The 12935-nt window shown below is 42.9% G+C and overlaps 1 long non-coding RNA gene across 1 annotated transcript; it reads right to left on the bottom strand.

Annotated features, from left to right (window-relative positions):
• Window positions 1-391: 391 nt before the first annotated feature.
• LOC109322606 lies at window positions 392-2550 on the bottom strand. Its single transcript, XR_002104430.1, has 3 exons — window positions 2538-2550; window positions 2064-2067; window positions 392-532 (listed from the first exon to the last, which is right to left on the bottom strand). It is a non-coding gene; the product is annotated as an uncharacterized LOC109322606 (long non-coding RNA).
• Window positions 2551-12935: the final 10385 nt, after the last annotated feature.

Here is a 12935-nt window from a genome sequence, read left to right as displayed (position 1 = left end):
CTCCTGCATAACATGTCGGGCATATATGGCACATGCTCTGACTGGTCAAGGATGGTTCACAAATGGCACCCACTCTGGGACCTGCACTGCACACTGTGCCCACTCTGGATAGTGTGGGACCTGCACAGAATTATTTTCTTCAGCCCTTCACTTCAACCATATCATCCCAGCCAAGGCTTTGTCAAGTTGTATCTTAAAAACCTCCAAGGATGGAGATTCTATGACTTCTCTGGGTAGCCTGTTCCAGTGCTTTAATACACTCCTAGTGAGAGAGTTTTTCCTAATATCTAACCTAAACTTCCCTTGCTGCAACTTGAGGCCACTGTTCCTTGTTCTGTCATCTACCACCACTGAGAACAGTCTAGTTCCTTCATCTTTGGAACCACCCTTCAGGTAGTTGAAGGCTGCTATTAAATCCGATCTCAGTCTTCTCTGCTCCAGACTAAATAAGCCCAGTGCTCAGCCTCTTCTCGTAAGTTATGTGCCTCAGCCTCCTAACCATTTCTGCTGCCCTCCACTGGACTTTCTCCAACTGAGGGTCCCAAAACTGGACACAATACTCCAGACCCTTGACCTGTTGACAGTGCTCTACTAATGCAGCCCAGTATGTCTTCTTTGCAACCAGGGCAGGCTGCTGGCTCATATTCAGTTGATTGTCCTCTGTAACCTCCAGGTCCTTTTCTGCAGAACTGCTACTTTGCCAGTTGGTCCCCAAGCTGTACCAGTACATAAGTTGCTCCATCCCAACTGTAGGTTTTTGCACTTGTCTTTATTGAACCTCATGAGAGTTCTTTTGGCCCAATCCTCTAATTTGTCTAGGTCTCTCTGAATCCTAGTCCTACCCTCCAGCTTATTTACTACTCACTCCAGCTTGATGTCATCTTCAAACTTGCTGAGGGTACACTCTATCCCATCTTCCAAGGCACTGATGAAGATATTGAACAAAACCATCCCCTGGGACCATCCCCTGAGGCACTCCACTTGGTACCAGCTGTCAGCTATATATTAAGCCATTTCTTACTACCCTCTAAGCCTAACAATCCACTCAGTTTTCTATCCAACTTACAATTGGATTTCCTTAGCTTGTTTGCAATAATGTTGTTGAACACCATAGCAAAAGCTTTGCTAAAGGCAGGGCATATCTTGTCCACCACTTTCCCCACATCCACATTCATCTTATCACAGAGGTAATCAGGTTGGTCAGATATGACTTGCCCTTGGTGAATCCATGCTGATTGTTCCTAATCACCTTCTTCTCCTCCAAGTGCTTAGAAATGGATTCCTTGAGGAACTGTTTCATGATTTTCCAGAGACTAAAGTGAGGCTGACCGGTCTGTACTTCCCTGGATCCTCCATCTTCTCTTTCTTAAAGATGGGCACTGCATTTACCTTTTCCCAGTAGTCTGGGGCCTCTCCCAATCATCACAAGCTTTTAAAGTTAATAGCCAGTGGCTCTGCAATCACAGCAGCCAACTCCCTCAGCATGCTTGGGAGCATTGTGTCCAACCCCGTGGATTTGTACATGTCCAGCTTTTCCAAACAGTCCCATATCTACTCTTTCACCACTATTGGCTGTTCATCTCCTCCCCAGACTGAGCTGCTAGGTGCAGTAGTCTGGAAGCTGACCATGCCTGTAAAGACTAAGGTGAAAAAGGGATTGAGTACTTCAGCCTTTTATGAATCATCTGTCGCTAGGTTGCCTCCCCCATTTCCTAAGGGACCCACACTTTCCCTGATCTTCCCCTTGTTGCTGACATACTTGTAGAAACCCTTCTTGTTACCCTTCACATCCCTTGCTAGCTGCAACTCCAATTACACTTTGGCCTTCTTGATTTCATCCCTGTGTACCCAAGCAATAGTCTTATACTTATCCCTATCTGCCATACTTGCTAGTCTTTCCTGTGCAGTGGGATGCTTCATTCCTGTGCCCTCAGTAAGGTTTCTTTAAAATACAACCAGGTTTCCTGGACTCCTTTCCTCCTCAAACTGGTCTTCCGGGTGATCCTGCCCTTCAATTTCCCAAATGAGTCAAAGTCTGCTTGTCTGGAGTCCCGCATCCTTACTTTGCTGCTCTCCTTCCTTCCATTCCTCAAGATCCTGAGCTCAGTCACTGCTGCCCAAATTGGCATCCACTACTACATTCCCCACCAATTATTCCCTATTTATGAGCACCAGGTGAAGAAAAACACAGCCTGTAGTTGGCCTCTCCAACACTTGCACCAGGAAGTTGTCCCCAACACTCTCCAAAAACTGCCTGGATTGCTTTCGAACTGCTGCGCTGCCCTCTCAGAAGATAGCAGGGTGATTGAAGTCCTGCATGAGAACCATGACCTGTGATTGGGAAACTTCAGCTAGCTGTTTGAAGAAATCCTAACCACCTCATCCTCCTGGTCAGGTGGTCTATAGCACATAGCCACCATTACATCAAACTTGTTGCACAACCCTCTGACCCTAACCCAGAGACTTTCCATGGGCCTATCTCTAATTTCATCCTGGATCTCTGAGCAAACATACAGCTCTTTTACATAAAATGCAACTCCTCATCCTTTTCTCCCTTGCCTATCCTTCCTGAACAGTCTATACCCATCCATGATAGTACTCCAGTCATGCCAGCTCCCCCACCAAGTTTCTGACATTCCAGTCATTGCATAGTTCCGTGATTCTGCAAGGAATCATGTCATAGTGCCTCACTTTTCTGTTTATGAGCATTGATTACACCTTTTTTGTCAGAGCATTCCTCTGGGTCACTTGTCTAACTGGACTTCTATATTTTAGTAACTGCTTTTCAGGCTACAATCCTTCCTTCTGTAGGCATGGTCTGCATTTCTTGTTCCTTAGTGAGATTCCTACTCCCCCTCTCTCCCCCAGCCTTGATCCTGGGAGATGGCAGCACAGGGTGGTGGGTGATGGCACTCCATCCCTTCCCACATGTACCCCTTATGGCCTTCCCATGTAACCCCAGGGGTATGTGTACCCCTGGTTGACAACCCCTGCCCTATGGTATGTTGTCTGGGGTTATCAGCATTGTTGTTGCTGTTGTTCTTGTTAGGTGTTATTGATGTGTTGTCAGTGTTGAAGTTTCAGGAACTGCAGTGTTAACAAGTCACAGCCAGGAGATTCCAACACTTATTTTTTCTTAAAGAACAACCACAGCAGGCAAAGATTTGGCCAGGTTTATTGTTCATAAGCACAGGCCTAACATATTTTGGCCTACCAAGTACATCAGACCAGAAGCTAAGGTATTTGTATATGTGACAAAGTAGTCAGTGCAACACCATGCAGGCTTCCCCAGGCCACTACAAAATTCCCCTGCTTTCAAATTCTCATTTTTACAATGATCAAACCAAATTACATATCACACTCCATCTGTATGCTGGATGTCTTAAACTGTCCTGTATTGTGGGCTCATTTCACATTCTGACCTGGGTGTTTCCATTCCAGCCTTATAATGGTGGTACTGGAATATCCTACCTTGTACCATCATCTCCCCCTCCCATCCCTCAGTAGGAATACACATCTGGCTCACCTGCCAAGTTTTGTTCACATGAGGAGTTTATGCATTGGTCAGGTTTGCTGGTGAGGTCTACTCTGGCCAGTGCTTTAGCAAAGCCTTTGTGTGAGAAGTATTGACCAATGACCCAGCAAGGCCTACATTCCTCTTGTACAACCTGTAGACAGCTTTTTCAATCTTTATTCCATGGACTGGGCCTGGGACTGTTAGGCTGGGATTTACGTAAGCTTATGTAAGCATATATTAATCAGTGCCTCAGCAAGACCTAGAGGTTTACCCTAAGGTCTTATCAAACTGAGGTGGAAGGAGAGGGTAAGGCTAGGCTGATAATCAGCTCCTATGCAGTGGCTGGCTATCAGACTTCTGCAAGTGTTACTAATTCAAAATTAAGCCACACCTGGCACTTGTTGGGTTACCCTAACTCTATTATTATTATGTTATGCTTATATTTGTTCTTGAATAGATTTTCCACAGCTGTCTGTTTTGCAGTTGATCCTTCTGCTTGATACAGACCCATCGAAAAGTAATTTTGGGCAGCTCCTGGAGCTCTTAACCCCTGGATTGTCCACACATTAGCACCTGTGGAAGAAATCAAACTTTGCATTGTGTTTGGTATCAGAATTCACAGACTCAGGCTGAGTTTATTGGCGCTCATACTATACGATCATAGGGAGGAGATCTAACAGAACTCTCCCCCTTCAAGTTAACATACCTCTTTATACCTAAAATTGTTTAAACAAAGCATCCTTGAAAAGAAAGTCAGGGGTAAATCATAACAGTTGCTTGCTCAGCAGCACATTTTGTTTTGAAAACTATTATCACCTTTTTTTGTTTTTAGGAAAGGAAGAACATTTGTTCCAAACTGTTCCAACTGTCCATGGAGTCATAATAAGCAGAAGTGTTTTTCTTATCTTAAAACATTTTAAAATATGAAACAAGACCATTTTTTTCCTTCACTTTTTTTCCTTAGTTAAATTAGAGGCCTGGATTGATCTATAGTCAGATAGAGGCCTGGATAAATTATAGTCAAGTTAGAGAGGCCTGGATAGATCTACTTCAACACACCTTAAAGTGGTTTTAAGCATTTGTTATGCAGCTCAAAGTTGCACCACTTCAGAGCAGGATTATCTCTGACCCACGCTACCAAGTTCCTGTTCCATTAAGCTGTGGCTGCTCCCCACAGATGCACCACCCAAACTGAAGTCCTCCAGTATCCTAGGATCTCTCACACCCCCACCTGTAGAACAGGGATGGAAGCCTGTCTTGGATCACCAGCCCTCTTGTGGGAACTCACAGGTATAGCGCTTAGTCCTGTCCCTGTTCATCAGACCGCTAGTGGCAAGTCACAGCTGTGCAGGTAGGGACGGTCAGAGAAGGTTTCTAGACTAAGGGCATGACTGCTCTACACTCCAAGCTAACACTAATGTTGATCAACATTTATATGGCTCACAGCATGGGGTGCAACAAGGCCCTAAGTTCCATTACATGGGCTGCTCATTTACTATATGTACCCTTCAGTCTTCTTTAATTGAAGCAGTTTGCACACTTTACAGGAATTCCACAAGGACAAAATGAGTGTAGGCAAGGTGCCAAAGTTATCTTCCTGAGGAAGCCAGATGTTTCATTTCATTGACTGGTTTGCTGGCAAGATTTACCAAGAGGGATAGAGGAGAGATTAGAGCCTCTTTCATAAATCACATTCTATGTTTTTAATTCTTCTCACATCCTTCATCACAACTGTGTTTTTATTCCAAAATCAGTACATACTATGACCCAGGCTGTAGCCCTGGCCATATGCTCAGTGTTACATGTTTTTTCCTGAAGTACCCAAACCAGTAGGTGTTCCATGGTCTGCGTTTCCCATCATTATTAATAAGTATTTATATTGTTTGGAAAGCCCCATTTCCACATATTATCTCTTATCCTGCATACTCTTGTTCAGAGACATTTCAAACATCTTCAGGTTAGCCAGTCTTTTCCTGCATCTACAGAAAGATAATCAGCAACATCAATGTTTATTTTCATTCCCATGGTCACATGGCATGCGCCTCAGGTCTTCAGTCTATCATGTGCATTTTATCTTGCTTGCACCCACTTTTCTGATGTCTGGTGGGAAATCCCAGCAAGCCAATATAAACTAGTCACACTAGATTATCTAAGTATCAGCAAGTTTTGTACAGCACAGTGCCTAGCTTCTCTGTGTGGATTGACCTTCCCCATGCTCAGCAAGGCTGCTGAGTAATGCAGTGCAAGTCCTGTGGTTCACACTGTTGGGTTGCTCCCCTTCTTCCCCCCACCCTTTAGAAATTATTAACTTCATGTGTTATTTCAGGTATCAACTTTAAACATTGCCTTCTCTATGTGCACCCCTGTACCATTCAGCAGTCCCTCCAGGTAGACTGAATTACAGCAATGGGTAAGTCATACCCTATTCCAGGTTATATTGAGTTATTTATTGGCCTCACAGTTTTAGAAGTGAAAGAGTCTTGCTTGCATTTTAACCAGGTTAGCATGCAATTCTTTTTTTTTTGGTGTAGGAATCTCAGAGCCCCAAGAGTCTTGATGTTAATGTAGCTTTGACTTCACTGAAGTCGTTGACTTATTCAGTGATGTGTACCAACCCGAGACATACTCAGTTAATTCACCACTAAGTTGTCAGCCTCAGATTGTGAAATGCTTTGTTGTATCACCTACCAGAACCCATTTGGAATGAATGTGAAAGTAAAAGAAGCAGAGCTGATCAAAATAATTGCAACCCTAAGTAGAAAGAAAGAATTCCAATGAAGCTCAAAACACCTTATAAACTGTTTCACATTTACAATGTTCTTAAAAGAGAAATACTGCAAAATGTTGTCATCAGAATAAGAAGATGCATGGTGGTTATGCTTGTTAATTGTGTTTGTTTTTCTTATGACTAATTTATTAAGGACAATTGAGAAAGCTGAAACATCTGAACTGATTTTCCATTTGTTTGGCTATTAAAGTTCCTCTGTGAAATGTATGTTTATTTAAAGTATCTCCAGCTACCCATTTACAATGCATTTGTTAAATTAGTTAAGAGACTTTAATTGGGCATTGGGGATTTGTTGTGCTATTCCCAAATCTGTTTACTAAAAATACATGAGAACAGTGAGCAATTTATTTATAACCTTGTTATATTAGGCCATTACCAACATCAGAGTTTTCCCTTACCATATTTTTAATGTACTATATTCAAATTCAACCCATGTTTGCTCATGTTTTATATAGCAGGCTGCAAACAGTTTCAAGTTAAATACAGTAGAACCACCTGTTAAATTTGGAACACTGTTAAATGGGGAGGTTTGCAAAGCTGCAACAATATTTAAGTGGTAGTAAACACCAGTAGCATCTTTCTCTTCTTTGTCTCCCATTAACAGCTGAACAGTTGCTACACCTTAAACCATCACTGGTCTTCATTAAATTGGCATACTTAATCATATAACATTGTTATTTCTTGATTTCTTCATTTATTTTGATCAATCCTCCACCTGTCCCATACTCTAGAGACCACATATGTATTTATACAAATAAAATGGGTTATATAGTTATTTACCCATGCCCACAACTGTATTGGGCTGTCCCACCAAACTGTCCAGTATTCTAAATGTGCTATGTCAATCTCACACTTTAGAGACTGTAAGCACATATCTTTTCCAAAAGTTGTCAGGAAATAAAATAAGCCTTGAAGTATTCTTGGAAGCTGAAAAACAAACCTGGGCCCTGTCTTACCAAGCTGAAGCCAAAGGAGGTGCTAATTTAAGCAAATACTGGGAAAGATGTACATTCAGATGAAAACCTAGATTCTGAATTCCTCCCCGAGGTCAAGAATCTGGTTATCATGCTTCAGTTCAGTTATTTACACAGTCATGGATTATTAAGAAAATTAACATTGGAATCTATGTTGAGATTTCCCCAAATAATGATACAAAATCTAGGGTGCTGGTTCAAAGGTTCTTGTTCAAGTCCCTATCTGCTTCTGGATTCACTTTTTAAAAACTCAACCCGATAGGCAATGTGTAGGGGGTGCACTTGGGTGCATGTGCACCCCCCTGAGTGTGGCGGTGCACCCTCTGCAAAAAGGCACTGCCTACACTTCTGGCGCCACCCCAACCCCTCATCATCAACACCACCAGTGGCATCTGCAGGCAATCTGTGATCGCTGCTGATGCCACCTGCAGGTGGTCGCCAACTGCCAGTCAGTGCTCATGCCCTCCCCCCATCGCTGACAGCATTGTGGCTGCCTGCGGGAGCTTGCCATGCCACACCCCACCCCACCCCAGCCTCCGGGGGCATGCGGCATTCATGCTCAACTCTTAAGTTTCTATTTGAAAAGTAAAGGAAGCTCTGGAGAAGATAGGTTCATCCCTAAGTGCATACTTTCCAGAAAAGGTAGCAGTCTGTGGCAGAAAAGGAGCTGGATAACTTACTTTAAATGTGGGCACATATATAACCACTCATTGATGAATTTTCCAGTTTGTTTCTCAACAATACCCTTAAGTGGTTTCTTAAATTAACCTGAGCTGTGCAGAAAATGGTTGTTCCATTTCTCAGTGGATTTTGAAATTCAGTTTTGTTCTGACTTGCAATGAAAACTAAACATTCTTTGCAAAAGGTAGTAGAACAATATTTCTTTCTAACAACTGAAACAGTACATTTTGATTGTTTAAAAATGAAGTCCTGCCTTTTAAACTAACAGAAACCCAGCAGTCCAGAAGTCCTAGAAGCTCTGAGGTTCCTGGCTGAGGCAGGGCTTTCAGACTCCCATTGCCTCTTAGCCCACTTGACAGCCTGTCTTGGAAACTCTGACTAATCTGGGAGTCTCAGTCCCTATGGGATCTTTGATTTCCATTAGCCCTTCAGGAAGGCAAAGATTTTCTAGAAGCATAGGCATCAACTTTTATTTTTGCCGGGGGGGGCCTAAGATGATATCTCCTCCTCCCCCTGTGTCATGGCCAGAGGAGAGCCAAGCAGAGCCTATGGGAAGATGGAGGCAGACATGTTCTGCCCACTATGGGCTCAGGGCTTCCTGCCCAAATGCCCTCCCCCTGGGAGCCCCACACGACAGTGGCAAGGTGCCCCGGCCTGCCCAGCATCAGCAGGGGACACAACTCCATAAGGTTCCCTCCTGCTGCTGGATGGGCAGAGGCCACCTCACCATGGCAGCACAGGACACCCAGAGGAGGGCAGCAGGACAAGGAGCCCTGAGCCTGCAGTGGGCAGCCTGCATCCGCCCCCATCTTGCGAACGAATCTAGGAGGCACATGCTCCTCCACCTCCCTTACTAAGAGTATCCACATTAGCAGGGAGCCACATCCACCTCCCAGCCTCCTGGACAAGCAATCCATGGCTCTGTCCTACTCAGAACCCTGTCTCCAAGCCCCATGCACTGCCCTGGCTGGGCAGCACCCCCAGGCCCAGCCCCTGCCCTGCTCCCTCCCCCATCATGTGGCCTGAATCTGCCCCCCACCATCAGGCAAATTTGACTTACCTACAGGCAAATGGGGGAGCTGCCCTCGACCACTGACTGGGGCTGTATTCCTGGCCATGTGCACCTCCCTGTATCCTGTTCACCGCATGTGGCACCTCCTGTATCCTGCTCCCCATAGCCCCTCGCAGGGGTCCCCAGCAACCTGGATTTGTCAGTCTTCAGTTAGGGATGGGTGGTCACCCTGGCCTCTTCCTGAGGGGGCCAGGGCCCTCTGGCCCCCATGTACTCAGCACGAATGCCTAGAAGCCTGCTAGGTGGACTGCTAAGAAAACATAATTAATTGGAAATCATCTGATAGACAAGGTAACAACAGAGTACAACAAGGATTTGTCAAGCCTTCATCAAAATCAAACCATCTCCATGAATCTTTTTTACTTTGATTAATCCACATTTTCTGACAGAAAACTATTCTCTCAATTAATTTTGGAGTTCTTAGGTTGGGTTCCTGACCCTACATACTACAGTTGGATGTTTGCCTTTATCCAGGGCTCCACATTCACTGTGAGATATGTAGGTAAATGCACTAAACAGTTAACTATTTAACTATGACATCTGTTGAGAAGACAATAGTAGTAATGGCCTTTCATACCCATAAAGAGTTGCAGAGGTATAACAGTGCAGCCAAGCACCTGGAGCCACAGTGACATGGGGCAGTGGCAACTTCCATCTGATGCTATGCTGCCATCATGATCACACAGCTGCAGCAGCAGAGGGTTTTTTTCACCACCTCTCTAAACTGGCACCCACCTTATTGCGTTACTGAAGATTTGTATGTACAAAGTAGGACACACTTGGACCAACCCAACAGAAGCTGGGTAAACATGAAATACAAAGCAATAGACGCAATGAACAGGGAAGCTAGAGCCAAAGTTTCGGCCACATACATTTACAAAGCATAACACAGCATGATACTTTGACTGCTTTTCAAAAGGCCATAGAACAGCCATTTATTATACAAAGCACTGCTATATAATATTTTTTTGAGTATGATAGAGCACAGATGACCCCCAGCTGGTAGAAAATGCTATAATTCCAACAGAACTATGCCAAATCACACCAGCTGAGGAACTGATGAAATAGGTTTCAGCTTTAACTACTAACAAAATATTAAAAACAGTGCCCCTTCCTGCCCAGCAAAAAAAAACCCCCAAACAAACAAAACAAACCCAGAATTATTGAATAAAAGAGGGAAAAGGTGAAAAGTAGCTAGACTGATGCTAATCAAGCTCCCCCACATATTAATTTTACTTGTACACAAACACATTTACAGTATCTATAAAGGCACACAAATTAATATTTGAAATATATTTCATGTTGAGGCATTTTTTCTTTCCATTTTCTTACAGCTTATTGTAGTACTATCCATCTCCTTTTCTGATCTAAGCTGTGGTACTAGTGTTTCTTTCCATCTGGGCCCAAGATCATAAACTTTTAAGATGAAATTTGGTTAACTACAATATTACCCTAATCAAATTGGCATGCTTGTTTGTTAGTTGGTTTATTTTTCCCTTAATTTGGACATGCTAAAATGAATAATGTTGTGCATGCAGATCCTTTTCCTGTTGAAGCTCTATCTACTCTATGAGGTGATTGGTTTTATGTTCAAAATATTTTCAGAAAAGCTTCACCCAGACTAAAACACTTTTACTTCTTTAAAAGTGCTCCAAGCACAAGCACTCAGAAATAAAAGTGAAACCAGCCTAATGAGTCCTTTTGGGGTTTTATGGCTGCAATCAAAAACTTGGAAGAAACAGCAGGCAATAAACTGATTGATAATATTGTACATCCTGGCATATAGCGTACACATGTGCAACACAGGGGAGCACAGTCACTTGACTGAGATATCACCTGTGCTAAAATACCTAAGAAATGGCAATTGAAACATGCATTTGATTGTTTTTAACAGATTGTAGACTTGTCAGAATGTACCCATAACAGTGATGGCAAAATCTAGAGACTGATTTAAGTGGCAAAAGTAGATTAGAGTGTATTTTACATTGGTGTATTTGTTTGCCTAAGCCATTATTTCACATCACTTGAAGCAAAAGAAATGGCCAAAGCTGGAAATTCCAAGCAACGTGAAAAGTGGAAATTAAATAAATAAATTTAAACTTATTAACTTCAGATTAGTTTATCAGGGAGCACCACCACCAGCCACTGCCAGAGTGAGTGGAGAATATGGTAACTAGGTGTTAATATTTTTACAAAACTGTCTCGATAAATTTAGCACTCCAAATCCTGAGAGCTCAGATTCATACCCATCTGGCAATGCTGAGAGACAAACACTCATATATCAAAAGTGCTGCGGAGCTAACATTCCCACGCAGAGAGCAACAGTCATTCTGTTCTGATTCCAAACATTCTCCAACATAGCATATTTTTTGATTTTGCTGCCCACTACACAGTACAGACCTGAAATGGGAGGAAAAACCCAGCCATTTGGAAGGCTACAAAAGAACTAATAAAAAGCCAGATTGCCCACAGACAATCTGGTGGGGCAGAGCTCACTCCAATGGTACCCGAACACATCTACTAAGAACAAGAAAAACATCTCTTTGCATGACACAAATGACCAGAATTAGGTCTCTATCACTGAGAACAGGCAGAGATACCATAAAATTGCAAGCTGCCTAAACTTAAAGTCCCAATGAACCTAGAGTTGTGTGTGACTTCCATTAAATTCATACTTGCACAAGGACTATATTTTCAGTGATGAAAAAAGCCTCCTTTTTAATGTAACCATCACTGATTATACTGTAGATCCCCAGTATGAAATTTCATTTCTAAACTGAGAGAGATCACCAGTGCACTATGCAGTGTGAAAAATGTCCCGTCTGCACGTGCAATTGCAAGAGATGTCAGTAGTTCAAAAATGCATTGAATGGGGCTAGCCTGTTCATCCTCTCCTTTAGGAGGGCAATGTAATTTAGAAGTTAAAACAGATGAGTCCCAAGGTGTCATTCCTGACTGACACAAACCCATTTTGGTAGCCTAAGTGAAAACACATCAGGGTGCATTAATTTCCCTATCTATGAAATGGGTATTCCCTCACTGTTGTGTTTTGAGGTTTACTGATTGGCTAGTTGTTTTAAGGCCCTCGGATGAAAAGTGCTTTATTTTATAGGTACACAGTGGCGATGCAATGATGTCTGCATACTAATCAGCTCTACTGATATGCGTGCTACAGAGTTTATTGGGCTTTTTTAAGAGAAGAGAGAAGTGCCCACATGTTCTCAAAGGTGCCACATCAGCCACCTGTTGTTTTGACTGAAGATTAAACAGTTACTACAATCTCACTTTCTCCTGCACTCAGTGTTGTTGTGCTGTTTGGTTTCAGTAAAGCCAGTGCCTGTGGGACAAACATTACAATGGTGATAATAAGGGACCAAAATAACTGGGACAATCAGTCTTTAAAGCCCAACAGTGCTTTCTGATTTGTTTCTCAGAGAGCCATACCTTATAGCTTAATTTAAAGATATGGAATCATTACAAGTAGAACCCACAATGAATACATTTTTTTAAGTTCACCAGTTTCCATGGAAATCATCATTTTTGATTGGGCGGCAAAGTGCTGTAATACGGAATTAAAAGGTAGGACCACATCAAACCTCTTGGCTTCATGCAAGGGAATTGATATATGTGCATTTATCTGCCTGAAACAGTATATGAACAAGGAATACTATGTTCAGAGAGGGAGCTGAATGACAAAAGTAGATTGGCCCCTGCAAAGCTGGCCTTGATTTCCAGTTCAGTCCTGGTAGGAGGTCAACCGTTCATGAGTAACAATAACTGTTACTAATTTGCAAATAATGGCAAACCTGTAGTCCAATGTTGTTCTTGCCTTGGTGATGAGCATATGTATGTTTATTTCTGCGATTTGTCAGACTGCAGTCTCTGTCCAATACAGTCCTGCAT

This window comes from Crocodylus porosus, unplaced genomic scaffold (assembly GCF_001723895.1).
Source record: "Crocodylus porosus isolate Cpor-Errol unplaced genomic scaffold, CroPor_comp1, whole genome shotgun sequence".
In the NCBI taxonomy this organism is placed as follows: domain Eukaryota; kingdom Metazoa; phylum Chordata; order Crocodylia; family Crocodylidae; genus Crocodylus; species Crocodylus porosus.
The sequence above is the reverse complement of the archived record's forward strand: the minus strand, read 5'-3'. Positions and strand labels throughout refer to the sequence as shown.